This window comes from Eubalaena glacialis, chromosome 2, assembly GCF_028564815.1.
Source record: "Eubalaena glacialis isolate mEubGla1 chromosome 2, mEubGla1.1.hap2.+ XY, whole genome shotgun sequence".
Taxonomy (NCBI): domain Eukaryota; kingdom Metazoa; phylum Chordata; class Mammalia; order Artiodactyla; family Balaenidae; genus Eubalaena; species Eubalaena glacialis.
In genome coordinates this window covers 168,739,686-168,767,644 of record NC_083717.1, presented here as the reverse complement: position 1 = coordinate 168,767,644, position 27,959 = coordinate 168,739,686, and the positions used below count along the sequence as shown (strand labels likewise).

Below are 27,959 nucleotides of genomic sequence, written 5' to 3'. Positions count from 1 at the left end.
TACTCAGGCCATGGTATCTCACAGTTAAAGCACAGGCCTTTGGGGTTTGCAATATGCAAGTGTTGTAATGACTGACACGGAGGACGCCAGGTGCACTGTTACTTGGGTTTTGCCTGAGATTATATATCGACATAGTCCTTTCTATGGCAGCTATGAGTTTCCATTTCCATCCAAAATTCCATTCCATTTTCTTGAACCTCAGTTCATTCTAGTTTACTAGTAATACATTTTCTACTCCCACCAAACTTTTGAGATTCAAGTATTCTCTATAAAATTTAGTTTTATAGAGTGTTATTTAGTGTTCTTTGCTCAACACTAAAATATAATATTGCATACATTCCCTATAAATAACTTCTTACACTTTTTTATTATTTCTAGAGTAGGACAGACAGACTCAAAAGAGTTAGCTGTGGGAATGCTCTGGATGTTTAACAACTGATTCAAATTCAAAGATTCAAAGTGAACTATGCTGTGTTTTGTCCTGACTACATATGCAGCTAATTGCCAACAATATGGCGAATTTTTCTAAACCACATATCCTCTTATTAGAACGTTGTCTTATTTTCTGTATTACACCGTGGCACTGCAGGGTTAAATGTTTCTCACCATCACTGCCCTTCCTGCAGCATGCCCTACCCCTCCAATTTCTGGCCAAAACACACTAAAGGGCTGTATCTTTCCCTCTGGTTTAATATCTGTTCCATCAAATGGATGTTGGTTGTAAGGAACTCAAAGGAAATTTGTAAAATGCACGGGTCTTTAGCAAAGCAAAACCTCCTGAGCAGGCTGTTGCCCTCTTCATAAAGATATGCTTTCAGTGTCAAGATTTCCCAAGAATGGGGAATTCCCTGGTGGTCCAGTGGTTAGGACTCCGTGCTTCCACTGCAGGGGGCACGGGTTTGATCCCTGGTGGGGGAACTAAGATCCTGCAAGCTGCGCGGCACAGCCAAAAAAAAAAAAAAAAAACATTTCCCAAGAATGATGTGATGTCTCAAGAGGGTAGGGTAGGGATGAGACGGAGGAATGTGACAGCTGTACAAAGAGTATGATTCCGCAGTCCATTTCCCCAGCTTCCTCCACCCAATCTGAGCAAAATCTGAGCGACCACGTACGAGGACGTCTTTGCCCTCTTCAGGGTGTTGGCAAGTGTGTGGGTGTGCTTTCAATTGTCCTAATAATGGGTGTGGGGGATTACTGACATTTAATAGGTAGAGGTCAAGCATGTCAAATGTCAAAAACTATACGGAGAAGCCAGCCCTGTGCTAGGAAAATATGTGCTTCTCAAAATGCCAATGGTGCTTCTAATGAGAAACACTGTAAGGCCATGAAGGAGGTGCTTTCTGGGGACAATCTGACTACTTCTTGGTAAGAAAGAATATCTACCCACTTCCATGGCACTTATTCCACTACACGTTATGGAATGTATAGATATTCAAGGATGGCAGAGGCTACATTTTCTTTGCCTATAAATTTTCAATCTCAAACAAAGTAGTTGGGACACACAGTAAGTGCTGGAAAGGTGCTGTAAATGCCAAAAATCCTACAAATGACAGAAGAGCTCCCACGAGCTGTACAACGCAGTGCTGGCCAGAATAAGGAAGCTATTTGATCAGAGAGTCATTACAAAATGTGGTGGGGAACTCCCTTAGCTTTGGGGGGTATTTCCAAGGACAAAATCAGAGTGATTCTTCATGGAGTGTTGTGTCCCATTCCTAATCCTTCCCAGGGCAGCTGGGGTTGGATCATATCTACAAAGACCAAATGGATGAGGAGAGACTAGACAGACGCTACTGCGGCCTTTATTACATCCAACTTCTCTATCTTTATTATTCTTAAACTTTCTTCTTCTGTAAAATGGGGATATGATAATAGTACCTATTTCATAGGGTTATTGTGGGGATTAAAGAGCTAACACAAGTGAAGGTACAGGCACATAGGAAGGGCTCCAAAAATATACTACCACCACCACCATTACTACTATTATTACTATTCATTCCCCTCCCAAACAATTCCATTTCACTGCTGCCCTACAGTTCTTTGAATTAGTATATAGAAAACATAAATTTGGCCATTTTCCACCAGAGGATTCTGTGTTGCAAAGTTAACACAATCTAGTCATGAGTACAGTATTTGTTGTGAGGTCAAAAGTGCTCCAAGTTACTAAAAAGAAAAGCCCTGATGTATAGTGTATCCAAATGGTTATTATAATTGTATTGCAATGCTCTATGCTGAGGACTAAAACAGGTTATCTGGCAAGGGATGGATTTGTCTCCTCTTCAGTCCACCAGTGAAGGGGGCACCTATATAATCTACCCTTTTAAGCAGTCAGTTTTCTGCTCAATCCTCCTTCCTGATCCTCCATTAGAGCCGATCATCTCAGAGATTGAAGGTGTGATCTACAAGCAGCCATCAGTCTACCTTCTTCTACTCTTCACTGGAGATCTCAGAGAAAGGACTTCCTGTTTACACTGCCTGTTTCTGTCCTAACATTCTCCCCAGTCTTTCAGCGTGGTTTCTATCCATATAAATACAGTGGCTTCCTTTTTTTGTTCTAGACGGTGCTCAAGGGAGAGCGAGAGTGAACTGGACAGGCCTCTGGAACTCCTAAAACTCATGATCCCAAAGGGGAGTCCTACCCTCCACTTTCAGAAATAATGAAATAGAACCCTCTCTATTTTATTATAGCGCCGTCATTCACCATCTTGTAGTTAAATCAAAGGCAAAAAACAGACAGAAAACATTCAAAAGTTTCTGTTGGACTTCTGCTTCTGAGCAAGTAGAAAGTTTCAAGAGACTGTCACTTTTACCTTAAAAAAATAATAAGCTGAATAAGCTGCTAAATCATACTTATTTCAAACCTAACAAAATGCCGAGGACATACAGTAAACCTAAATGAATATAATCCCAGGAAGTGACAAGCTCTGCACTTTTAGCCAGGATGGCCCCCGGGAGGAGGAGGAATGTGTCACAGTCAGGGGTTAAGGCACTACCAGCTAAACTTCTGACAAGCTTTTAACACCTGCATGTGGGCTGGTATGATATTTTAGAAGCCCCAGCACAGAATGGATCTGTAGCCACCCATCAACTCTTTCATCAATTGCATGGGGACACTGAAGGCTGGGGGATGGGGAGGGACTGATTAAAGTCCCTTTCAGAGAAACTGTGGATATTATTCTTTGACCTTCACCAAAACTCAACATGTAGTAGAGTCTAAAAGTTAGTATTGTAGAATCTGAAACCAAATCAATGAGCTTTTCATACTCTGTTGGTCTATCTTGCATTTTGAATGGATCTTGTATCCATACAAGATTTTTGTAACATCAAGCATTAGTCTTTAGGAATACTGGTTCACTGAGTTATGCAGACCTTCCAAATGTCGACATATTTCATTATACAATATTAAAAAACCCTATTTGTTAGTATCATTCCAATCTCACCAGAAGAAAGGTGTCAAATTCATAGTGGTGAATATAAGTTTTTCAAAATTCTTTGCACAAAAAGATCTTTAGAATCTTACTGGTGGTCCCATCCTGGCCCCAAAACATTTGCAGCCAGAGGTGAATTTAATCTAATTAAAGCTACAACAAAATCCAGACCCAGCTGAATTATCAGATTGGCTCAACCCCTTCTCCCTCTGCCCCTTTCCCGCACATTAGCAGCCTGAGAAAAGGATGAGCATGTCTTTTATTTTTGGGGGTGGGGTGGGGGGTGTGTGTGTGTAAACATTATTTACTTAAGTCTGTGGTTTTACCTAAAATGTCCAGCATACGATTAGTAATTATAAAAGACATGCAGAAGCAAGAAAATATGACCCATGTGAGAAAATGGTCAATAGAAGGACACTGAGAGGTGTTACAGATGTTGGACTTAGCAGACATGAACTTCAAAATAACAATGATAAATATGTAAAAGAGTCTAATGTAAAAGGTGGGCAACACATATAAACAGATGGAGGATTTCAAGAGAGAGATGAAATCTTTCAAAAAACAACCAAACAAGGATCCTAGAAATGAAAAAATATAAAATCAGAAATGAGGAGTGCATTCAAAATGATTAACAGCAGACTGGACACAGTAGAGGAGAGTATCTAACAGGTATAAAATTGGAATCCCAGCAGTTGAGAAGGGAGAATGGGGCAGAAGAAATATTTAAAGAGATTAGGGCTGGGAATTTCCAAAGTTGATGGTAGACATTAACCTAAAGACCTAAGCAGCTCTGCAAATCCCAAGCAGAATACATACAAAGAAATCCACATGCAGGCAGATCGCAGTCAAACTGCTGAAACTAAAAATAAAGAAAAAAAAATCTTAAAAGCAGCCAGGGTGGCGGGGTGCTTGGTGGTAGTGGTAATATTACATACAAAAGAACAACAATGCAAATGATTAGCTGACTTATCATTAAAAAATGATGGCCAGAAAACACTGGTGAGCTATCTTTAAAGTGCTGAAAGGAAAACAAAAATAAAAGAACTGCCAACCTAGACCTAAACATTTATACAATACTGTCAACCAACTCAATCTATTTGATAATTATGGAAAACTATACCCAATAACTTCAGAATACATATTCTTTTCAAGTGCATGTGGAACATACACCAAGACAGTCTAAATGCTGGGTCATAAAACCAATCTCGATAAAAATCAAAAGATCAAAATCACACAGAGTACACTCTAACCAGAATGGTATTAAATTAAAAATCAATTAATTTTCTATCTTTTAAAACAATAAGATATCTAGAGAATTCCCAAATATTTGGAAATTAAACAACACACTTTAAATAACCTATGGATCAAAGAAGAAATCAGAAGAGAAATTAGAAAATGTATCAAACTGAATGGTAATGAAATCACAACCAAACAAAATTTGAGATGCAGTGAAAAGAGTCCTTAGAAATGTATAGTATTAAATGTCTATATTAGAAAAGAAATATGTAAAATCAATGTTCTAAGCTTCCACTTTAAGAAACTAGAAAAATAAAAGCAAGTTAAACAAAGTAAAAGAATAAAAAATAAAATAATAAGAGCAGAAACCAATAAAGTAATTAAACAAGGAAGCCATCAGACTGAGGTTGCTCTAATGTCTTGGCAGTCTGGTAAGCAAACCAAAACCTATGCGGAGTCATTGCACTTACATCTGAAAAGTGAAATTTAAGAACAACCAATTACAAACAGCCAACTAGGCTTTCCCAAGTAAGGCAACCACTTAAGCTATAGCCAAATAATTTGCTTACTTTGCTTAAGAGTCTGCTCTATTAAAAAAAAAAAAAGCCTTTCCCTTAGTCTCTGCCAGTGGAGTGCTCTTACCCATTTTCAATTTGGCACTGCCCAATTAAAATCAATGTGTGCTCAAATGAACTCTTTGAAAATTTAATGTACTTCAGTTTACATTTTAACACAATGAAATAGAAACTGGGCAAATAGGAAATATCAACAAAATCAAAAGTTGGCTATAAGAAAAGAATTTAAAAGTTGATAAATTCCAAGCAAGCTGATCACAAGGAAAAAAATACATGAATTATTAATATCAGGAATGAAGAAGGGGGAACATCATACAGAGAATATAGATATTAAAAGTACAAGGAGAGGGCTTCCCTGGTGGCGCAGTGGTTGAGAATCTGCCTGCCAACGCAGGGGACACGGGTTCGAGCCCTGGTCTGGGAAGATCCCACATGCCGCGGAGCAACTAGGTCCGTGAGCCACAACTACTGAGCCTGCGTGTCTGGAGCTTGTGCTCCGCAACAAGAGAGGCCGCGACAATGAGAGGCCCGCGCACGGCGATGAAGAGTGGCCCCCGCTCGCCGCAATTAAAGCCCGTGCACAGAAACGAAGACCCAACACAGCCAAAAATAAATAAATTAATTAAAAAAAAAAGTATAAGGAGATATCATGAACAACTCTATGTCAAATATTTAACAACTTAGATGAATTGAAAAAAATCCTTAGAAATACAACTTTTTGAAAGTGACACGGTGAGAGGAAATCTAAATATATAAATTTAACTTGTAATCAAAAACCTTCTTAACAAAGAAAACTTTAAGCCCAGATGGTTTCAATGAATTCTATCAAACATTTAAAGAAGAAATAATTTCAATCTTTCACAAAATCTTTCAGAGAAGAGAAGGGAAAACTTCCCAACTCATTTTATGATGTTAACACATCTCTGATATAAAAAAACTTGACAAAAACATTACAAGAAAATTACAGACCAATACGCCTAATGAACATACACACAAAAAGTTTTAATAAAATATCAGCAAATATAATCAATCTATCTGTCTCATGTATGGGATATATATCATGACCAAGTGGTATTTACGGTGATTTAAGGTTAAAAAAAATCAATCATGTAATTCACCACATTAAGAGAATAAAGGAGAAAAATCATATGAGAATATTATTAGATATCAAAATGCACTGGACAAAATTTATTCATCTCCATTCATGACAGAAACTCTCAGTAAACTAGGAACAGAAAGAAAGTTACTGAACCTAATAAAGGATATCTATGAAAAATCTATAGCTAACATGATACTTATTGGTGAAACACTGAACTCTTTTCCTCTAAGATCAGGAATAAAGGACAGATGTATGCTCTCACCACTTCTATACAAAATTAGTAGTATAAGACCTAGCCAGTGTCATAAGAAAAAAAAAATGCTGTTATTCACAGACATGATTGTTTACATAGAAAACCCTGTGAATTTTATAAAAACATTTTTAGAACTAATAAATAAATGGAGCAAAGTTGCAGGAATCAAAGTCCATAAACAGAATAAAATCATATTTTTATATGCCAGTAATATACAATTGAAATTTCAATGTAATTAATTAATTGAAAGTGAAATTTTAAAAAGCAATGCAATTTAAAATATCATAAAAATACACCAAATATCTAAGAATAAATATATTGGAAAATGTGTAAGGTCTCTACATTGAATTTATAGAACATTAATGATAAATATTAAACAAAACCTAAATAAGTACAGAGGTATACCATATCTTGACTGATTGGAAGATTCAATATTGTTAATATGTTTATTCTGGATTACAGATATTGGTTTCCTCAGTTCCACAATTTCCATCTGGAAATTTGTCTTGAAATTTCCTACCTTTTATTCATTGAAGCCTATTTCCCTTTACACCCTTGTTCATAGTTATAATGGCCACTTTAAAATCCTTGTCTGTTAATTCTATCATCTGAGCCTTCTTAGGATTGGTCTCCATTGATTATCTTTTATTCTAAAAATGGGTCGTATTTTCCCATTTTTTTCATATGTTGAATAATTTCATATTGTATCCTGGATATTGTGAAATGTTGTAGATACTGGACTGTATTATGTTGCTCCAAAGACTGAGTATGTATGTGTGTGTGTATAGGCAGTTAACCTGGATGAACTCAAACTGCAGTTCTTTCTTCCCCTCGGTGGGCTGTGGCTCAGATTTATGTTCAGTTCTTCTAGCTTCAGCTGTAGAGTTTGCAGTATAACTTGCATATACATTGTCCAGAGGTCAGCCCAAGATTTGGGTGAAATTTATACATAGAAGTTAGGTTCCCCTTTTCTGGTTGCCTCATTTCCAGGGTTGTCCTCTTACTCTCTAGCAGGTGTGCTTGTCCTGAACTCCATCCTTCAGGTTGTCAAGACAGAATCTGGATTTTTATGTAAGTTCTAACTGCTCAACGGGGTGCGAACTACAGGGATCGATGGTGGTGATGCCTGCACGACTATGAATGTATTTAATACCACTGCACTGTATACTTAAAAAATGATTAAGGTGGTAAATTTCATATTGTGTGTATTTTACCACAATAAAAAAAAAAAGAATAAGGAAAATTAATCTATGATGAGAGAAGTCAAAAGAATGATTATAGGGGGAAGAGGTAGAATTGACTGGGAAGACACACAAAGGAATTTTGGAGCGTGATGGGAATGTTCCATATCATATGTTGCGTGGGGGTAAGGTGGATGTATAAACCTGTCAGAACATCAATTTGAACGTTTAAGGTATGTGCATTTTATCTTACGTAAATTTTACCTCAATTTAAAAAGATCATTTCACAATATATACAATTATTGAATCTTTATGTTGTACACCTGAAACTAATGTTATATGTCAATTACGCTTCATGAAAAAAATAATGTGGAAGGTAAGCGTCATATAATTTTTTTAGTATATATTAATTATATGATCATGGGATCATGAATTTGGGTGGTGGTGGGGGGAGACCTTAAGGATAAGAGACAACGATGAGTTCATGAACCTCAGTTCTCTATTTCTTATAAGATAAGCATACAAAGAGAGTGTGTGCTTAGAGTTTGCACTTATGAGTACTGAATTAGAAGTCTACATTTTTAAAGTGACAATAAACACTAGAGAAACTACAGACAGTCCTGGGGTTCAAGAAATGGAGGTAGTATTTTTTTAAAAAAGACAAACATGCAAATAAAAAGTTATGCATTTTCCCTTATCTTTCATTAAAAACCTAATTATTAGTATTTCCTGTTCGTGTATATGTTATATCTCTTTTCTCAACTTACTTGATTTTAGTTATAAAATTATTTGTTCTCTTCATGAATTTTGCAATACTGGAATCGTATGTAAAAATATATGCTTATGTAGTTATTTCATTTCAGCGAAATTCAACCCGCATTTATTGGACACTGTTCCTAGATGTGCAGGGACTACCAAAAGAAAAACACAAGTTCCCGCTCTCAAATTGCACATAATCTGGAGGAAGTGTACTTGTTTAGGTGAATCTCCAGGGAAGATGAGGAGGTGGAGGAAAGTCAGGAATGGCAGGACTCTGGAATAGGTGACACTTCCAGAGAGATTCAAAGCCTCGGAGGAACAGGATTGGACAGAGACTCAAGGGGAGCTAGCAGACATGATACTAACAGTGAGGAAAAGTACATTAGCCCCTGAAGGATCTAATAAGCTGGCCAGAAGGTCTGAAGAAGTGAGAGATATGTAAGCAGAGTGACAGTAATGATGGTAAATGAGCACTCTGGTTGAAGGGCAGAAAGAATTGTTGGCTCTGGGAACCTGAGCCTGAAGATTTATTATGAAATTAAAAGTTATATGTAGTTATGGGTTTCCCTGGTGGCACAGTGGTTAAGAATCCACCTGCCAATGCAGGGGACACGGGTTCAATCCCTGGTCCAGGAAGATCCCACATGCTGCAGAGCAACTAAGCCCATGCGCCACAACTACTGAGCCTGCACTCTAGAGCCCGCAAGCCACAATTACTGAGCCCGCGTGCCATAATTACTGAAGTCTGCGCGCCTAGAGCCCGTGCTCCGCAACAAGAGAGGCCACCGCAGTGAGAATCCCACGTACCACAACAAAGTGAAGTCCCCGCTCACCGCAACGAGAGAAAGCCTGCACGCAGCAACGAAGACCCAACACAGCAAAAAATAAATAAAATAAATTTATTTTAAAAAAAATAAATAAAAGTTATATGTAGTTAGAAGAGAGTCAAAAGGTCAGTGATAATTAAGTTTAGCATTAAAATTGCATACTGTAGTCTCCAAGAAAAAAAAGTATGCTTATGAAAGGCTTCCACTGAATGAGAACTACTTTCATTAGTGAAAGAATAAAAGTCGAATTGCATGTGCCAATAGATATCAAGTTAATAAATAATACTGAAAATGTCTACTAGTAAGTCTTAAGGTTTGCTGTTAGTAACTGCTGACTGGGAACAGTGATAGCTGGCCAAATGAAATGTGTGCCTAAAATTATTTAAGTGGAATGAATTAGACAGACCAAGAGGTTTTATGCTCATGGTGACAGGTGCCTTGCTTAGAGAATTTTTGTGCTGGAAAATTATTTTAAAACAATCTCTAAAAATGCAAGTGCTGCAAAAAAAAAAAAAAAATGCAAGTGTTAAAGGCTAAAATTTATTTTTTTTACCTTTGAGTTTGTTCCTTGAGATAAGACTATACTTTTATCTTTTCTATTTTGAATCTATGGAGTTATACTGAGACGGTTCTTTTGCAGGAAGAGTTGAAGTACAATAGAGGTAGTATCAGAGGTACAGAAAAGTTCAGAAATTATCTGGAAAAACTATGTGAACTTTTGACAACCTGTATGCTAGGTCAAAAGCACAGAACTATATGAAATTATAAATGCGGTCTGATCTTCCTGCTTGAGAACAGGATGAAAAGCTTAAAAATCTTTAAATATTTTGTTTATTTGAGCGGATGACAGGCTCTTGGGAAAGGATTAAAGAAATAATCCAAGAAAGAAGGCAAGAAGAAATAAAAGGTTTTAGATGCTGGAAAGGAATCAAAACCAGTGCAAGAGCTGGGTAAGTGAGATAATTCTGGAGGGAGAGCAGAGACCCTGTGCCCCTGGATCTGCACCGCAGGTTCTGAACTGGACAACTCTCAGAACAGGAGCAGCACAGCTTAATGATGAAGAGCTGGGCTCTTGAACAAGACTTCTAGGTTCAAATCCTGACTCTACCACTTAAAGCAACATACTTAACCTCTCTGTGCCTTGGTTTCCTCAGCTGTGCAATGGGAATAAAACTCAATCCCACCTCTCAGAGGGCTGGTTCAAGAATTAAATGTAATAATCTATCTAAAGCATAGCACAATGTCTGGCACACATAATAAATGCTCAATAAATGTGAGCTGCTATTATTAACATTGTTCCTGTGGAAAGTGAATCCAAACCTTTGTGAAAACAAACAATAAGGATGCTAAGGAACAGGTGTGAGCAACTCTATTACTTCTCAGAAAGAAGAGAAGCAAAGAAGTATTTATAATCCCCTTACCAAGTACTGTGTCCACGTGGGGTAACCTGGGTGATAAACGGGGGAGCCAATCTAGTGGATCTGAAAAAAGGACTCAGGAGTCACTCAGTGTGTGTGAGCCAGGGAGCCAGGTCTCCCCAGCTAGAGACAGCCACTGCATGGCAGTCCTCACCTGAGGTCGCGTCCTCATGATGGAGACCTGCTGCTCCAAACCAAGCCAGCCGGAGAATGCTCTAACCATAGGCAGGGTGCTGCCCCTGTGGGGAAGTGGGTGTTTACTAATAATGCTGATTACCAGGGAGGGGCAGGTGTTCAGGCACTGATGAATGATGGAGATTATCACCATCCTTCTTCCCCACCCCCACTCCTGCTAGTAAAAGCCTAAATTATCAGCACTGGCTACACTGCCTTTCGCCTCTTCAAAATGAAACAAAAGCAATTTTTTTTTTAGGAGCAAAATGTCATAACCTGAAAAGCACAAAAAGATAGAAAGGTAAAAACCAAAAGTCATCTATCTGCACTCCAACAACCAAAGATGGCTACTATGAACATTTTGTCAACATTTTGAGGTACATACTTCCTCTGTGTGTATTTCCCTCACACAAACAGAGTGATTCTGCACTATCTGCTTTATAATCTGCTTTTTCAATCTGGCAATATGTTGTAAAAAATTTCCCACATGATAGTACTGGTTTTGACAGTCTTATTCAACTGTGAACTTCTATTACGCTTAAAGTCAATTTAAACCCTTAAGCCTTCTTCACTTGAATTTCTGAAACCATGTGAAGAGCTTTTATGTTTTTTTCTTATTAAATTCCATGAATTAGACTCATCATTCTACCCTGTTTAAATCATTGTGAATTCTGATTTTCATCCAAGGTATTCAGTATCCCACCCTACTTCATGTCATCTGAAAATAGGTTTAGTATGCCTTCTAGATATGTAGGTGCCTAGTATATAGTAGGCACCTAAATAAATATGAATGGATAAATTAATTCATTGATTAAAAAATGGTGACCTAGTGAGCAAATCACAGAGCCTCAATGACTTAATTCTCAAACTTACACTGATTCATTGCTGGGTACAGTTGTCTAGTTACCAAAGATTCTTAATGACAGTGTTATCTTGTTCACATTTCTCTTTCGTGCTCACAAGATATCATTATGACTTGTTGAAATGCAGTTATGGTAATTCTTTTTTTGTCCCACTGATCTTCTCTTACTAAGGTGATTCCACCATGAAGGGAAATGAGGTTACTCTAGCATGACTTATTTTTTTCGTGAATCAATGCTGGGCTTAAGTGATTCCCTTTTCCTTCTCTAAGGGCTGCCAAATCATTGGTTTGCTAATCTGTTAGATTTTGGCTTGAAATTGACATCTCAGTTACCAGTTTATATATTCAGCATCTAATTTATCTCTATCTCTTCTTTTCTTTTCCCAGTGTATGAGCTCCTTTGTTGCACATGAAATCATACACTGAATCACAATCACAAGACTAGAACCATAAATCATGAATTAGTAATCATAAGAACTGCTTCTCTTTGGACAGAGTAATTCAATTATTAAGTAGAGAAAATAAGATTGATTCAATAGCCTGACCCTTGTGAGCTTCATTTTCCTTGAGGAATAAAGGGAGGGTTTGGATAGAACAAAGATGTGCCCTGAAAACTAAGAACCTAGATAAAGGTTCTTAGTATCAGTATAATATCAATTGGCACCCCAAAAATAAATCTATCACCTATTGTTTACTACACATGCCGAAAGTGGAAGCAGGACAATACATTAAAATAAGGTGGCTCAAAATCAATCAGAAGAAAAGAAGAAAAAAACAAGCAAGACTCAAAAAGAGACTAAGAACATGAGCAGGGTCCAAGTAAGATACATACTTTGAAATACAGAATTATAAGCAATTGAGAGGGGAGGTTTCTGATCATTCATTCAATAAGCAGATATATAGAAAAGGAAAAGGAAGCAGTAGTGATGACTGAAAAATGTCTAGGGGGGTTATTTTGGCTAACTTTAACTTTGGTTTTATTAATACTGTGTGACCAGGACATACATTTGGGAAGAACACACTGAAGTATCCAGTCAAAAAGCTAAGAGCTGATATGCCTGCCCTTTAAAAGTACAGTGAGATCCCAGCCAGCTGGACTTGACAATGGATTCAGAATGTGAACCAGACTTCTGCTGTCTCCATACTCGTACCACTCCATGATTGATGGAATGATCCCCAGGAGGAGGAAATTAGGACAAAGTTGGATTTCTCAGTGCATCTGGCAGAGAATCTGGGGGCAAGCTTTATGGAACACAAGGCTGGATATAAAACCAAACCTTTCAAAAGGTTAAGTTCACAGCACTGTTCTAGAAGACAACTTAGGATTCTGGGAGTCAGCCAGTTATGTAGATGGAGGCTCCTTGGTCCTGTATATATTAACAGTCTGGATCTGCAAAGACAGATGGATCCTTAGCCTTATTAACAAGAAATGTCTTTGATCCAGCTCTTTACTTTGGCATAACCAGCATACCACATGAAGCCTGAAAAATGGAGCTGTGAACTTAAAAAGAAGTGAGCAAAGGGTGACCTTTAAGAAAGCCAAAAGAGAACTCCCTGACACCAGTTCATTCAACAATGAAGACTAAATCCAGCTCAGCAGGATTTTTATAAAATAAAGGGAAAAGTCTGATGCCTTTGTGACAACAACACAGGTACACACAAGCACAGCTGGGCCTTGTAAAACTGGACCACCATCACCTAGCTTTCACAGCCTGCAGAGACAAGCCAGGAAAAGTTTTCAAAGTGAAAGTTAATGTGCAGATTGTCTAGGGCAGCTGACATGCCAGTTTCCAAGAACTTCTACAGTGAATTGTAGCTGGGTTCAAACCTAGTACACACAAACAGCTTGCAAAGCGTCACAAGTTTAGAATTCCTGCCTCATCACATCGGTTAGGCTCCTTTCGTTTCTCCTATTTTCCCCGGGAAGCAAAACAGCTGGCGACATGGAACAGTCAAGTCTATAGCTTTTCTGGTTTCAGTAACCTGTCTCTGCTCCCATTCTCAGTTGGCCAAGGGAAATGGGAGACAATGCCAGAATTCCACCTTTCTTCCTCTTCTTTTTTTTTAACCTTCTCTACCTGTCCTTTTTCTTTTCTTTATAAATAATGATGTTTTTATAAAATAGGGAAAATACTGGGGAAATCACAAGAAAGGAGATTTTTTTTTTAAGCTATAGGGCTAAAGAGGGGAAAATAAACTGTGTATAATAGTCAAGGCTTTTTCTTACCACTCCGTGTGTGTGTGTGTGTGTGCACTGCATCTAAGAGCCCATTCTCAAGCTACCTTCAACTACAATCTATGGAAACAACCCTTCATTGTACTAGGAATTGGTCTCTTATTCATCAAGTCCACAACAAGGCTACACTGGCACCTGCTTCTGTTGTGTCAAGACAAGTCTACTGAAATTTGCTGTCCTCAAGATTTACTAGAGGGTGCTCTTTGGTGGGGTTAATGGTGGACTCCGGGAGGGCTCACGCCAAGGAGTACTTCCCAGAACTTCTGCTGTCAGTGTCCTTGTCCCTGTGGTGAGCCACAGCCACCTCCTGCCTCTGCAGGAGAACCCTCCAACACTAGAAGGGTACTCCATGTTTCATTGGCTTGGGAAAACATTCTCACTTCATGAATAGAACAGAAGCCTCATAAAAATATTTCAAAGTTCTTCTGGCCAGCATGACACGGCCCATCACAAAGAGTTTCTCATAGAACTTTCATCCTAATTAAAGGGCCATCAGAATAATCTTTTGGAGAGGGCAGAGAGCAGAAGCAAGAAGAACTACAATTCTGCAGCCTGTGGAACGAAACAACATTCATAGATAGACAAAATGCAAAGGCAGAGGACTATGTACCAGATGAAGGAACAAGATAAAATCCCAGAAAAACAACTACATGAAGGGGAGATAGGCAACCTTCCAGAAAAAGAATTCAGAATAATGATAGTGAAGATGATCCAGAACCTTGGAAAAAGAATGGAGGCAAAAATCGAGAAGATTTAAGAAATGTTCAACAAAGACCTAGAAGAATTAAAGAACAAACAAACAGAGATGAACAATACAATAACTGAAATGAAAACTACATTAGAAGGAATCAATAGCAGAATAACTGAGGCAGAGGAATGGATAAGTGACCTGGAAGACAGAATGGTGGAATTCACTGCCGTGGAACAGAATAAAGTAAAAAGAATGAAAAGAAATGAAGACAGTCTAAGAGACCTCTGGGACAACATTAAACGCACCAACATTAGCATTATAGGGGTCCCAGAAGAGGAAGAGAGAGAGAAAGGACCTGAGAAAATATTTGAAGAGATTATAGTCGAAAACTTCCCTAACATGGGAAAGGAAATAGCCACCCAAGTCCAGGAAGTGCAGAGAGTCCCAGGCAGGATAAACCCAAGGAGCAACACGCGAGACACACAGTAAGCAAATTGTTTTCTCAAAGACACAGAAAAATTATTAAAAGCAACAAGGGAAAAATGACAAATAACATACAAGGGAACTCCCATCAGGTTAACAGCTGATTTCTCAGCAGAAACTCTACAAGCCAGAAAGGAGTGGCACGATATATTTAAAGTGACGAAAGAGAAGAACCTACAACCAAGATTACTCTACCCGGAAAGGATCTCATTCAGATCCGATGGAGAAATCAAAAGCTTCACAGACAAGCAAAACCTAAGAGAATTCAGCACCACCAAACCAGCTCTACAACAAATGCTAAAGGAACTTCTCTAAGTGGGAAACACAAGAGAAGAAAAGGACCTACAAAAAAAAACCCCAAAATGATTAAGAAAAAGGTAACAGGAACAAACATATTGATAATTACCTTAAATGTGAATGGATTAAATGCTCCAACCAAAATACACAGATTCACTGAATGGATACAAAACAAGACCCACATACATGCTGTCTACAAGAGACCCACTTCAGACCGAGGGTGACATACAGAGTGAAAGTGAGGGGATGGAAAAAGATATTCCATGCAAATGGAAATCAAAAGAAAGCTGGAGTAGCAATACTCGTATCAGATAAAATAGACTTTAAAATAAAGAATGTTACAAGAGACAAGGAAGGACACTACATAATGATCAAGGGGTCAATCCAAGAAGAAGATGTAACAATTATAAATATATATGCACCCAACATAGGAGCACCTCAATACATAGGGCAACTGCTAACAGCTATAAAAGAGGAAATCGACAGTAACAAAATAATATTGGGGGACTTTAACACCTCATTGACACCAATGGGCAGATTCATCCAGACAGAAAATTAATAAGGAAACACAAGCTTTAAATGACACAATAGACCAGATAGATTTAATTGATATTTACGGGACATTCCATCCCAAAACAGCAGAATACACTTTCTTCTCCAGTGCACATGAACATTCTCCAGGAGAGATCACATCTTGGGTCACAAATCAAGCCTCATTAAATTTAAGAAAACTGAAATCATATCAAGCCACTTTTCCGACCACAACGCTATGAGATTAGAAATCAATTACAGGGAAAAACACGTAAAAAAACACAAAAACAGGGAGGCTAAACAATACGTTACTAAATAACCAAGAGATCACTGAAGAAATCAAAGAGGAAATCAAAAAATACCTAGAGACAAATGACAACGAAAACACGACCATACAAAACCTATGGGATGCAGCAAAAGCAGTTCTAAGAGGGAAGTTTATAGCAATACAATTCTACCTCAGGAAACAAGAAAAATCTCAAATAAACAATCTAACTTTACACCTAAAGGAACTAGAGAAAGAAGAACAAACAAAACCCAAAGGCAGAAGAAGGAAAGAAATCATAAAGATCAGAGCAGAAATAAATGAAATAGAAACAAAGAAAACAATAGCAAAGACCAATAAAACTAAAAGCTGGTTTTCTGAGACGATAAGCAAGATGGATAAACCTTTAGCCAGACTCATCAAGAAAGAGAGGGAAATTGAATTCCAATAAAGACATTAAAAAAAAAAAAGAAAAAAAGGGAGAGGACTCAAATCAATAAAATTAGAAACGAAAAGGAGAAGTTACAACAGACACCGCAGAAATAAAAAGCATCATAAAAGACTACTACAAGCAACTCTATGGCAATAAAATGGACAACCTGGAAGAAATGGACAAATTCTTAGAAAGGTATAACTTTCCAAGACTGAACCAGGAAGAAATAAAAAATATGAACAGACCAATCACAAGTAATGAAATTGAAACTGTGATTAAAAATCTTCCAACAAACAAAAGTCCAGGACCAGATGGCTTCACAAGTGAATTCTATCAAACATTTAGAGAAGAGATAACACCCATCCTTCTCAAACTCTTCCAAAAAATTGCAGAGGAAGGAACACTCCCAAACTCATTCTACGAGGCCACCATCACCCTGATACCAAAACCAGACAAAGATGCTACAAAAAAAGAAAACTGCAGACCAATATCATTGATGAATACAGATGCAAAAATCCTCAACAAAATACCATCAAACAGAATACAACAACACATTAAAAGGATCATACACCATGATCAAGTGGGATTTATCCCAGGGATGCAAGGATTCTTCAATATATGCAAATCAATCAGTGTGATACACCATATTAACAAATTGAAGAATAAAAACCATATGATCATCTCAATAGATGCAGAAAAAGCTTTTGATAAAATTCAACACCCATTTATGGTCAAAACTCTGCAGAAAGTGGGCATAGAGGGAACCTACCTCAACATAATAAAGGCCATATATGACAAACCCACAGCAAACATCATTTTCAATGGTGAAAAACTGAAAGCATTTCCTCTAAGGTCAGGAAGAAGACAAGGATGGCCACTCTTGCCACTCTTATTCAACATAGTTTTGGAAGTCCTAGCCACGGGAATCAGAGAAGAAAAAGAAATAAAAGGAACACAAATCAGAAAAGAAGAAGTAGGGGCTTCCCTGGTGGCACAGTGGTTAAGAATCCGCCTGCCAATGCAGGGGACACGGGTTCGAGCCCTGGTCTGGGAAGATCCCACATGCTATGGAGCAACTAAGCCCATGTGCCACAACTACTGAGCCTGCGCTCTAGAGCCCGTGAGCCACAACTACTGAGCCCCTGTGCTGCAACTAATGAAGTCCACACGTCTAGAGCCTGTGCTCTGCAACAAGAGAAGCCACCACAATGAGAAGCCCTCTCACCTCAACAAAGAGTAGCCCCTGCACTGCAGGTAGAGAAAGCCCATGTGGAGCAACAAAGACCCAACACAGCCAAAAAATAATAATACTAATAAAATAAAATAAATTAAAAGAAAAGAAGAAGTAAAAGTGTCTGTCACTATTTGCAGATGACATGATACTATACATAGAGAATCCTAAAGATGCAACCAGAAAACTACTACAGCTAATCAATGAATTTGGTAAAGTTGCACGATACAAAATTAATGCACAGAAATCTCTTGCATTCCTACACACTAACAACGAAAAGCTCAGAAAGAGAAATTATAGAAATGATCCCATTCACCACTGCAACAAAAAGAATAAAATACCTAGGAATAAACCTACCTAAGGAGGTAAAAGACCTGTACTCAGAAAACTATAAGACACTGATGAAAGAAATCAAAGATGACACAAAAAGATGGAGAGATATACCATGTTCTTGGATTGGAAAAATCAATATTGTGAAAATGACTCTACTACCCAAAGCAATCTACAGATTAAATGCAATTCCTATCAAATTACCAATGGCACTTTTTACAGAACTAGAACAAAAAATCTTAAATTTTGTACAGAGACACAAAAGACCCCGAATAGCCAAAGCAATCTTGAGGGAAAAAAACGGAGATGGAGGAATCAGACTCCCTGACTTCAGACTATACAACAAAGCTACAGTAATCAACACAATATGCCGGGGCTTCCCTGGTGGCGCAGTGGTTGAGAATCTGCCTGCCAATGCAGGGGACACGGGTTCGCGCCCTGGTCTGGGAAGATCCCACATGCCGCGGAGCAACTAGGCCCGTGAGCCACAACTACTGAGCCTGCGCGTCTGGAGCTTGTGCTCCGCAACAAGAGAGGCCACGATAGTGAGAGGCCCGCGCACCGTGATGAGGAGTGGCCCCCGCTTGCCACAACTAGAGAAAGCCCTCGCACAGAAACGAAGACCCAACACAGCCAAAAATAAATAAATAAATTAAAAACAATTAAAAAAAAAAAAAGACAATATGCTACTGGCACAAAAACAGAAATATAGATCAGTGGAAATGGATAGAAAGCCCAGACGTAAACCCACGCACCTATGGTCAACTAATCTATGACAAAGGAGGCAAGGATATACAATGGAGTAAAGACAGTCTCTTCAATAAGTGGTGCTGGGAAAACTGGACAGCTACATGTAAAAGAATGAAATTAGAACACTCCCTAACACCAAACACAAAAATAAACTCAAAATGGATTAAAGACCTAAATCTAAGACCGGACACTATGAAACTCTTAGGGGAAAACACAGGAAGAACACTCTTTGACATAAATCTCAGCAAGATCTTTTTTGACCCACCTCCTAGAGTAATGGAAATAAAAACAAAAATAAAGAAATGGGACCTAATGAAACTTAAAAGCTTTTGCACAGCAAAGGAAACTATAAACAAGACAAAAAGACAACCCTCAGAATGGGAGAAAATATTTGCAAACGAATCAATGGACAAAGGATTAATCTCCAAAAAGTATAAACTGCTCATGCAGCTCAATATTAAAAAAACAAACACCCCAATCAAAAATGGGCAGAAGACCTTAATAGACATTTCTCCAAGGAAGACATACAGATGGCCAAGAGGCACATGAAAAGCTGCTCAATGTCACTAATTATTAGAGAAATGCAAATCAAAACTACAATGAGGTATCACCTCACACTGGTTAGAATGGGCATCATCAGAAAATCTACAAACGAGAAATGCTGGAGACGGTGTGGAGAAAAGGGAACCCTCCTGCAGTGTTGGTGGGAATGTAAACTGATACAGCCACTATGGAGAACAGTATGGAGGTTCTTTAAAAAACTAAAAATAGAATTACCATATGACCCAGCAATCCCACTACTGGGCATATACCCAGAGAAAACCATAATTCAAAAAGACACATGCACCCCAATGTTCATTGCAGGACTATTTACAATAGCCAGGTCACGGATGCAACCTAACTGCCCATTGACAGACGAATGGATAAAGAAGATGTGGTACATATATACAATGGAATATTACTCAGCCATAAAAAGGAACGAAATTGGGTCATTTGTAGAGACGTGGATGGATCTAGAGACTGTCATACCGAGTGAAGTTAAGTCAGAGAGAGAAAAACAAATATCGTATATTAACGCATATATGTGGAATCTAGAAAAATGGTACAGATGAACCGGTTTGCAGGGCAGAAAGTGAGACACAAATGTAGAGAACAAACGTATGGACACCAAGGGGGCGAAAGCGGCAGGGGGGTGGGGGTGGTGGTGTGATGATTTGGGAGATTGGGATTGACATGTATACACTGATGTGTATAAAATTGATGACTAATAAGAACCTGCTGTATAAAAAAATAAATAAAATAAAATTCAAAAAAAACCCACAAAAACGTATGGACACCAAGGGGGGAAAGCGGGTGATGGTAAAAAAAAAAATCTTTTGAAGTCTTATAATTTCCATTTTGGATTTCACCCATTTCATTAAAAGTTATCTGCTTTACCTGTAATTAAAAAAAAAAAAAAAAGATTTACTAGAGGGGTTCAGTTCTAGGTCACAGCTGCCACCAAATGCAGGCACCCAACCTCTGATAAGATCAGACCATTGAAACTCATTATCCTGGTCCTCAGCTGCTTGCACTGAATACTAATTCCTTTCCAGCCCCAGCAGAGGCAGCATAGCATAGGACAGTGGTTCTCAAAGTGTGGTACCTGGACCAACAGCACAGCATCACCTGGGAACTTGTTAAAAGTGAAAATAACTGAACCTCACCCCAGACCTACTGAAATCAGAAGCTCTGAGGTTGGGCCCAGCAATCTTTATTTTAACAAGCCATTCAAGGGATTCTGATGCATCTCACTGAATCACCGGCAGAGTGGTTAAGAGCATGGATTCTGCTACCATTTGTTTGAGTTTGAATCCTGACTGCCATTCACCAATGCATCATTTTGGGCAAGTCACTTCATTGCTCTGAGCTTAGTCTCTTCATCTGTAAAATGGGGATGATAACAGTACTTATCTCACAGAAGAGCTGGGAGCACTAAATCAGTTAATACACGTGAAGCTTTGAGAACAGTTGCTGGCACAAGGTAAAAGTTAGCTATTAAATGAGTTAAGGTACATAAAGCATTTAGGGCCTGGCATATCATAAGCACTGCATGTTACTATTAGCATGTTACTATTCTTTCTCTCTTTTTTTAGCATTTTAAAAAGATTTTATTTATTTAATTAATTTATTTTTGGCTGCTTTGGGTCTTCGTTGCTGCACGTGGGCTTTCTCTAGTTGAGGCGAGCGGGGGCTACTCTTCGTTGTGGTGCTCAGGCTTTTCACTGTGGTGGCTTCTCTTGTTGCGGAGCACGGGCTCTAGGCACACGGGCTTCAGCAGTTGTGGCACATGGCTTAGTAGTTGTGGCACACGGGCTTAGTTGCTCCGCAGCATGTGGGATCTTCCCGGACGGGGGTTCGAACCTGTGTCCCCTGCATTGGCAGGCGGATTCTTAACCACTGCGCGACCAGGGAAGCCCCCTATTATTTCTTATATACCATCTTATTTTTGAGATTCAGTGGGACGTAACCTGGATTTCTCACAAATCAACAGGCAGGCCATATTCCTACATGGTAAACTGTGTCCTCTTGGTATGGAGAAGCTAATCACTTGTAGTATGAATATAATAAAAATAGGAATACAGAATTTGTATTTTAGGGATGAATCAAACAAAACTCTTTACCTCTAGAGCTCAAATTCCAAACATTACACTTGCTGATGAAGTGTAATATATGATTACACTGATGAAGAAATGTATGATTCATTTCTGCGTCTGTCTATGGCCAGATTCCCCACACACTGAGTCCATAAATAGCCTGGAGGCTAAAAGGGACATCTTTCATTACCACTTCTTCTTTACATCCTTTTCATGATACTCTGGTTCCTTCCCTTCTACATTTGATCGTAGCCAAAAGTCCAAGAAGCGATGGTTCTCTTCTAAAATACCAAAGCTGTTGAACATATGTTAAGCCACAGCTAAAATGACAAATCACATTTATAAGACATGTTGACCAGCACCTGTATGATCAGGCCATTGTAAGAAACCAAGAGGACCAAAAAAATCTACAACTTCTATCCCCTAGAGTCACGATATTTCCCTTGTATGGAATTACCCACCATCAAAACAGCCATCCTAATCCGCCTGACCTGCTGGTTCTAATCTGTGACAGAAATTAAGTTATATCCAGAAGAGGCAGCATACACAGCAAGAAGAAATTTAATCCAAATTGTAAATGTACGCCATATTATTTAGAGTTAGCTGCTTCAGTCTTATTGATGTTTTCTGCCCACACACAAAGCATGACATTAGTGTCTCGTAAAAGTAAAAAAATGTACATGTTCATAGATGATGGGACATTTTTCTTCACTTTTGTTCACAGAAATACTGGTTCTTACATTCCAACAGTGAGAGTTTATTTTCAGAAATATTTCCACCTCTCCTTTGCATGTTATCATCACTAATAAATGGGTCTAGACTAGCCTGGGATGCCACTGTGAAAAGACTGGTACTGATTTTCCTCTTCCCACAAGTAGGGAAGTTCAAGCCGTGAAAAGAGCATGAACTTTCACATCAGAAAAAGCTGAACTCAAATGTTAACATTTCTAAGGCTATTTCATTATCTGAACTTGAGGGTAACAATACCCATGTTACAGCCATGTTTTCAGGAGTAAACAGGGTAAATCATACAAAGCACAGGATCTGGCATGAGCTGGGCACTCAGTGAATGTTAGTCCCTTTCTCCTTCCCTTCCTTTTGTTCCTCTCTTTAACAAATGGCAGAATAGAATCGTATCATTTCAAAATAAGGGAGAAATATTTCTGAATTAATAGCAAATTGTAGGGCACTTTAAGCAATATAAAAATTAATGCATGCTGACTATGAAAATATATAGTAAATTGTGATTATACTATCCTGCTTTTATCATTTAATGTTCATGTCAACATATTTGGATATATTTTATTTATTTATGCACTTTTAAAACGTGTATTTTTTTTTAATGAAGAAAAGAACTCCTGCCACTCCCCATACTCTGTATGCCACTGTGCTGGGAACAGGACACTGGCTTCAGAAGACGAGAGAGGGGAGCAACTTCCTATGGGGGAAATCAAGGAAGACGTCAAAGTAGAAATGGTCGCAAAAGATGACCAGCACTTTGACAACAGGAAGGACACTGCAGGTAGAAGGAAGAGCATATGAAAGAGCAGGAAGCAACAGGAAACCCAATGGGGGTGGTCTGCAATTACAGCTGTAAGACTGATCTCTCGTAGATTCAGAAACACCAATGTTACTGATCAAAACCGCCATCTAAGTAAGGCCCAGCACAGCAGCTTTAACTGGAATCACTCATGTGCTCATGATGAACTATAATGAAAAGAGTAAAGTTAAGGTTTGGGGAAGGCAAGGGGCATGAGTGAGTGTGGCTTAGGATGGCCAAGCACAGAGATAGCTAAGTCTCACTACCATCACCAACATTAGCTTGAGGGCTTTCCAAATGCCTATCATGCCCTACCTTAGTTAGTCCTCAGAGAAACCCATTGAGAAAGGTATTATAACCATTCCATTTTAGAGATGAGAAAACTGAGGCTTAGGTTAAATGACTTAGGTTTAACTTCACTCACAGTAAGTGAAAGAGCCACTTTTGAACCTAAATCTGTATGATTCCAAAGGTACAAGGAAGAAAACTAGAACCTAAAACACTCCTCGCTAAAGATTCTCTAACAAATTATTATTGCTATAGACCTTTGTTTTAGGAATACCAAAATCATCCAAGAGCCACACTAAAATGCTCAACTGACTTGACAAAGCTGGAAAAGTCAATACAGTGGAGGAAGGATAACCTGTTTAAAGCCATTTGTTTGTTAACAAATGGTGCTGGAGCAATTGTACATCCACAGGCAAAAAAAAATGAACCTCAACCTAAGCCTCAGATTTCATATAAAAATTAATTCAAAATGGATCATTCAAAACGTTTACTTAAATGTAAAACGTAAAACTATAAAATCGTCCCAAGGATGATTCTGGAAAACATTTGAAAAAAAGATGTTTCAGTTTTAGCTGTAGGTAATATGACGGTACCAATGGACAGAGAAGAGAAGAGAAGAGTAGGTGGCAGGTGGGGTGCTAAATATTCTCCATGCCTTAACTCCCTGAAACCTTTAACATGCCAAGGAGGCAGAGACTAACAGTTGTCTCGTGTTACAGCTGAGACAACTGCTGCTGAAGAGGTCCGGAGCCGCCCAGCTACCTGCAGAGCCAAGCACCTGTCTGCCCTGCGGTGCCGCCCGCCCTACTGCTACCACTGCCTCACCTCTGAAATGGTGAATATTTGACCTAAAAAATAAGGTTTATTTCTCAGGCACAATGGACTTTTAAAGGCACCTGAACAAAATTTGAATCAAGATGGAAGTAAAAGCCAGCTGGAGCAGGAACTGCATTCATTCCTTCACCCCTTTTCATTCGCCCTCCATAGATAAATGGCTAGGCCAAGGGGCAAGTGCCTGTCCTTGACCACCTGGAGGTCATATGGTCAGGGAGTGCCCTTCGGCTGCAAACAGTCTTTACATCTCAATTCCACAGTGGCAGGCGTGGACTTCCAAGAAAATAGAGGCCGGGGCCTCCACAGGAGCGCCTGTACCTGCACACGGGCACCCGGGGGGGGGGACTTCGGTCTCCATGGAGGCCTTTTCATGCTGTGGGATCATTACTGATGGAGGGAGACTGCCTGCCTATCCCATGGGGGTTTTCTCATCAGCTCTGGGCAGCAAGGGGAGAAGATATCATCATCCAAACCTGGCAAGCTACTGTCAAGCAGGCTGCTGCTTGTCCAGTAGAAAAGCCTAACACACAGAAAGAGAAATGTAGCATACTGTGAGGAGTTCCAGCAAGCGAGTGCTCCCTTACTGTTCTACTACTTGCTTCCACCTTCCTTCTTTTTGCCCTGAGGGCAAGCGGGACACAGACATCGTCCATGTGCCAGGACTTCAAAGCGGACACCGCCTCGGAAAAGCTGAGTTGGGGCTGTTCAGGTATGGAAGGGTTAAGGCGTGTCCTGTGCTGTTGGTGCTCCATTATTATCACTTTGAAAAGCCATGGCGTTACAGGAAGAGTGTGAGAATGCTGCAGCTTTCCCGGCCAACATTTGGTTCCCATTACCGTGAATAATCTCTCTCCGCCCTCTTTCCCCAACCCCCGCCCTTCTTCTACTTTTTCCACATTTTATATTAAAAGTACATCAAACACTTTTCTTCCTTTTTAATATTTTCCTTAAGCTTCCTTCACTCAATTTGCCGGGTTCTGTGACTTTTCTGGTTATTCATTACTGAGGGAGGGGAAAGGGTAAGCCTCTTGGATGAAATCAATCAAAAACAAAAGCAGGAGAGAAAAGCACTTCAGCAGTGCAGTGTAGGGGGAAGAAGCTAACACGTAGGGATTCTTCCTGGTCTTAATTGATAGTAAGAAAAGAAAGAGCCCACTGAGAATTACTTTTACCTTCCTGATTCTTGGCCCCATCTCAGTTATATTCTTGCCTAAAACAAGAATATGTTTCTAAAATAATGTATCTGAAGATAGGTCTATGCCTAATTTCATCATCAGTAAAAAACAGGACAGAATTTGCAGGAAAGGAATAAGTGATAGTCTAGTAGAATAGATGCTGGCAAGTGTGTGAAGAAAGAGCACGCTCCAGATTGGAGGGGGTAGTGGTACAGCCCTTTTACAGCCCTTTTGAGGCCAATTTGACAGTATCTATACAAATTCAAAGTGTATATATCATTTGATCCAACGAATTCCACTTCTTGGAATGTATCCCATAGAAATACTTGCACATGTGTACAAAGATATATGTACAAGGCGTTCACTGCAGATGCCTAAATTGGATACAACTTAGTGCTCTTTAATAGGAGAATGGCAAAATAAATTATGGTACATTCATCCTTTGGAAAACTACATAGTGGTTAAGAATATTCAGATAAGCTTACATAGGGACTTCCCTAGCAGTCCAGTGGTTAAGACGCTGTGCTTCCACTGCAGGGGGCACAGGTTTGATCCCTGGGCAGGGAACTAAGATCCCACTGCGTGGCACGGCCAAAGAAAAAAAGATAAGCTTATATAAACAAACCAGAGAAACATGGCGACATTAAGGAGGAAAAAAAGTCACAGAAAAATATACAAATCAACCTTTTAACTGTGGCTACCTCCGAGGAGGGGACTTAATCTCCTCATAATCTGTATATGTTTCTGTTAGATTATTTTATGACATGGCTACATGTGTGTATTACTTGTACACTTAGTTTTTATAAAGTATGAACATAAATATTTCAGTCAATAGAAAATAGGAGCATATATAATATACACATGTATGTGTGTATATATATATTAATACATATACATAGGGCTTCCCTGGTGGCGCAGTGGTTGAGAATCCGCCTGCCAATGCAGGGGACACGGGTTCGAGCCCTGGTCTGGGAAGATCCCACATGCCGCGGAACAACTAGGCCCGTGAGCCACAATTACTGAGCCTGCGCGTCTGGAGCCTGTGCTCCGCAACAAGAGAGGCCGCGACAGTGAGAGGCCCGCGCACCACGATGAAGAGTGGCCCCCACTTGCCACAACTGGAGAAAGCCCTCACACAGAAGCGAAGACCCAACACAGCCAAAAATTAATTAATTAATTAATTAATTAAAAAAAATGTACTTAAAAAAAAAATTAAAAAAAAAAATATACATATACATATCCTCCCCTCCCATATAGCCCTGTGTAAATTGTCTTAACCTGCAAGAAATCTGACACTTGGAAAATTTCTTAACTTCACAACATGTACCAAGTCAGACAAAATGACAGAGAAATGGATCAATAGGAAAGAAGAAATGATGACTCTGTGAGGCCCAAAAGTTTCCAAGGGCCCAGTCATGATAATGAAAACAGTAAACACTGATCAAATTGTACTATGTGTTCACTGCAGGGATGGGAGGAAGGGAAGAGTGTGCGTGTGTGGTTGGGGGTGGGGGCAGAAGGAGGCAGCACAAGGATGCTCAACTTCCACCTTCTGATAGGAATTTAATAAATAAATAATATATAAAATAAAAAGCCCCCAAATGGCAGATAAACATAAGATTTAGAAATATGAAGGCAAGTAACAGAAGAAACAGCTGAAAAAAAAAGTTGAAAGTGGTTATCTCTGGAGTGTGGAAATTAAGGTTGGGTAGCAGTGGGAGAAGAAGGGGCAGGGGATTCCCATTTTCATTATAAACTTTATAGAATTACTTAACTTTTAAAACTATATACCTGAATGATTGTAGAAACCAGCTTCCAAGATGGCCCCCAATGATCCCCACCTCCTGGTATTCATATCCTGGGTAATCCCCTCCCACACTGAATGGAGCTGGCCTGTGTAAACAATAGGATATTGCAAAAATGACAGCATGTTTGAAAGACCTAAACATAAGAGCTAAAACTATAAAACTCTTCAATGAAAACAAATGGCAAAAAAGCTTCACAGCATCGGATTTGGCAATGATTTCTTGGATATATGCCAAAGCCACAGGCAACAAAAGAAAAAATTAAAAAATTGTTCTTCATCAAAATTAAAAACTTTTGTGCATCAAAGGATACTATCAACAGAGTAAAAATGCAACCTACAGAATGGGAGAAGATATTTTCAAATCATACACCTGATAATCCAAATATATTCAAAATACATACAGAACTCCTAAAACTCCACAACAAAAAGCCAAACTCGATTTAAAAATGGGCAAAGGACCTGAACAGGCATTTTTCTAAAAAAGATACACAAACGGCCAAGAAGCATATGCAAAGATGCTCAACATCATTAATCATGAGGGAAACACAAATGAAAATCCACAATGAGATACCACCTCACACCCATCAGGATGGCTACTATAAAAAAAAAAAAGTGTCGGCGAA

General features: G+C 39.0%; 1 protein-coding gene across 17 annotated transcripts in view; it reads right to left on the bottom strand.

The window, feature by feature from the left end:
* TTLL5 (tubulin tyrosine ligase like 5) overlaps window positions 1–27,959 on the bottom strand; it is a 304,948-nt gene that overhangs the window by 103,040 nt on the left and 173,949 nt on the right. The window lies entirely within an intron of this gene.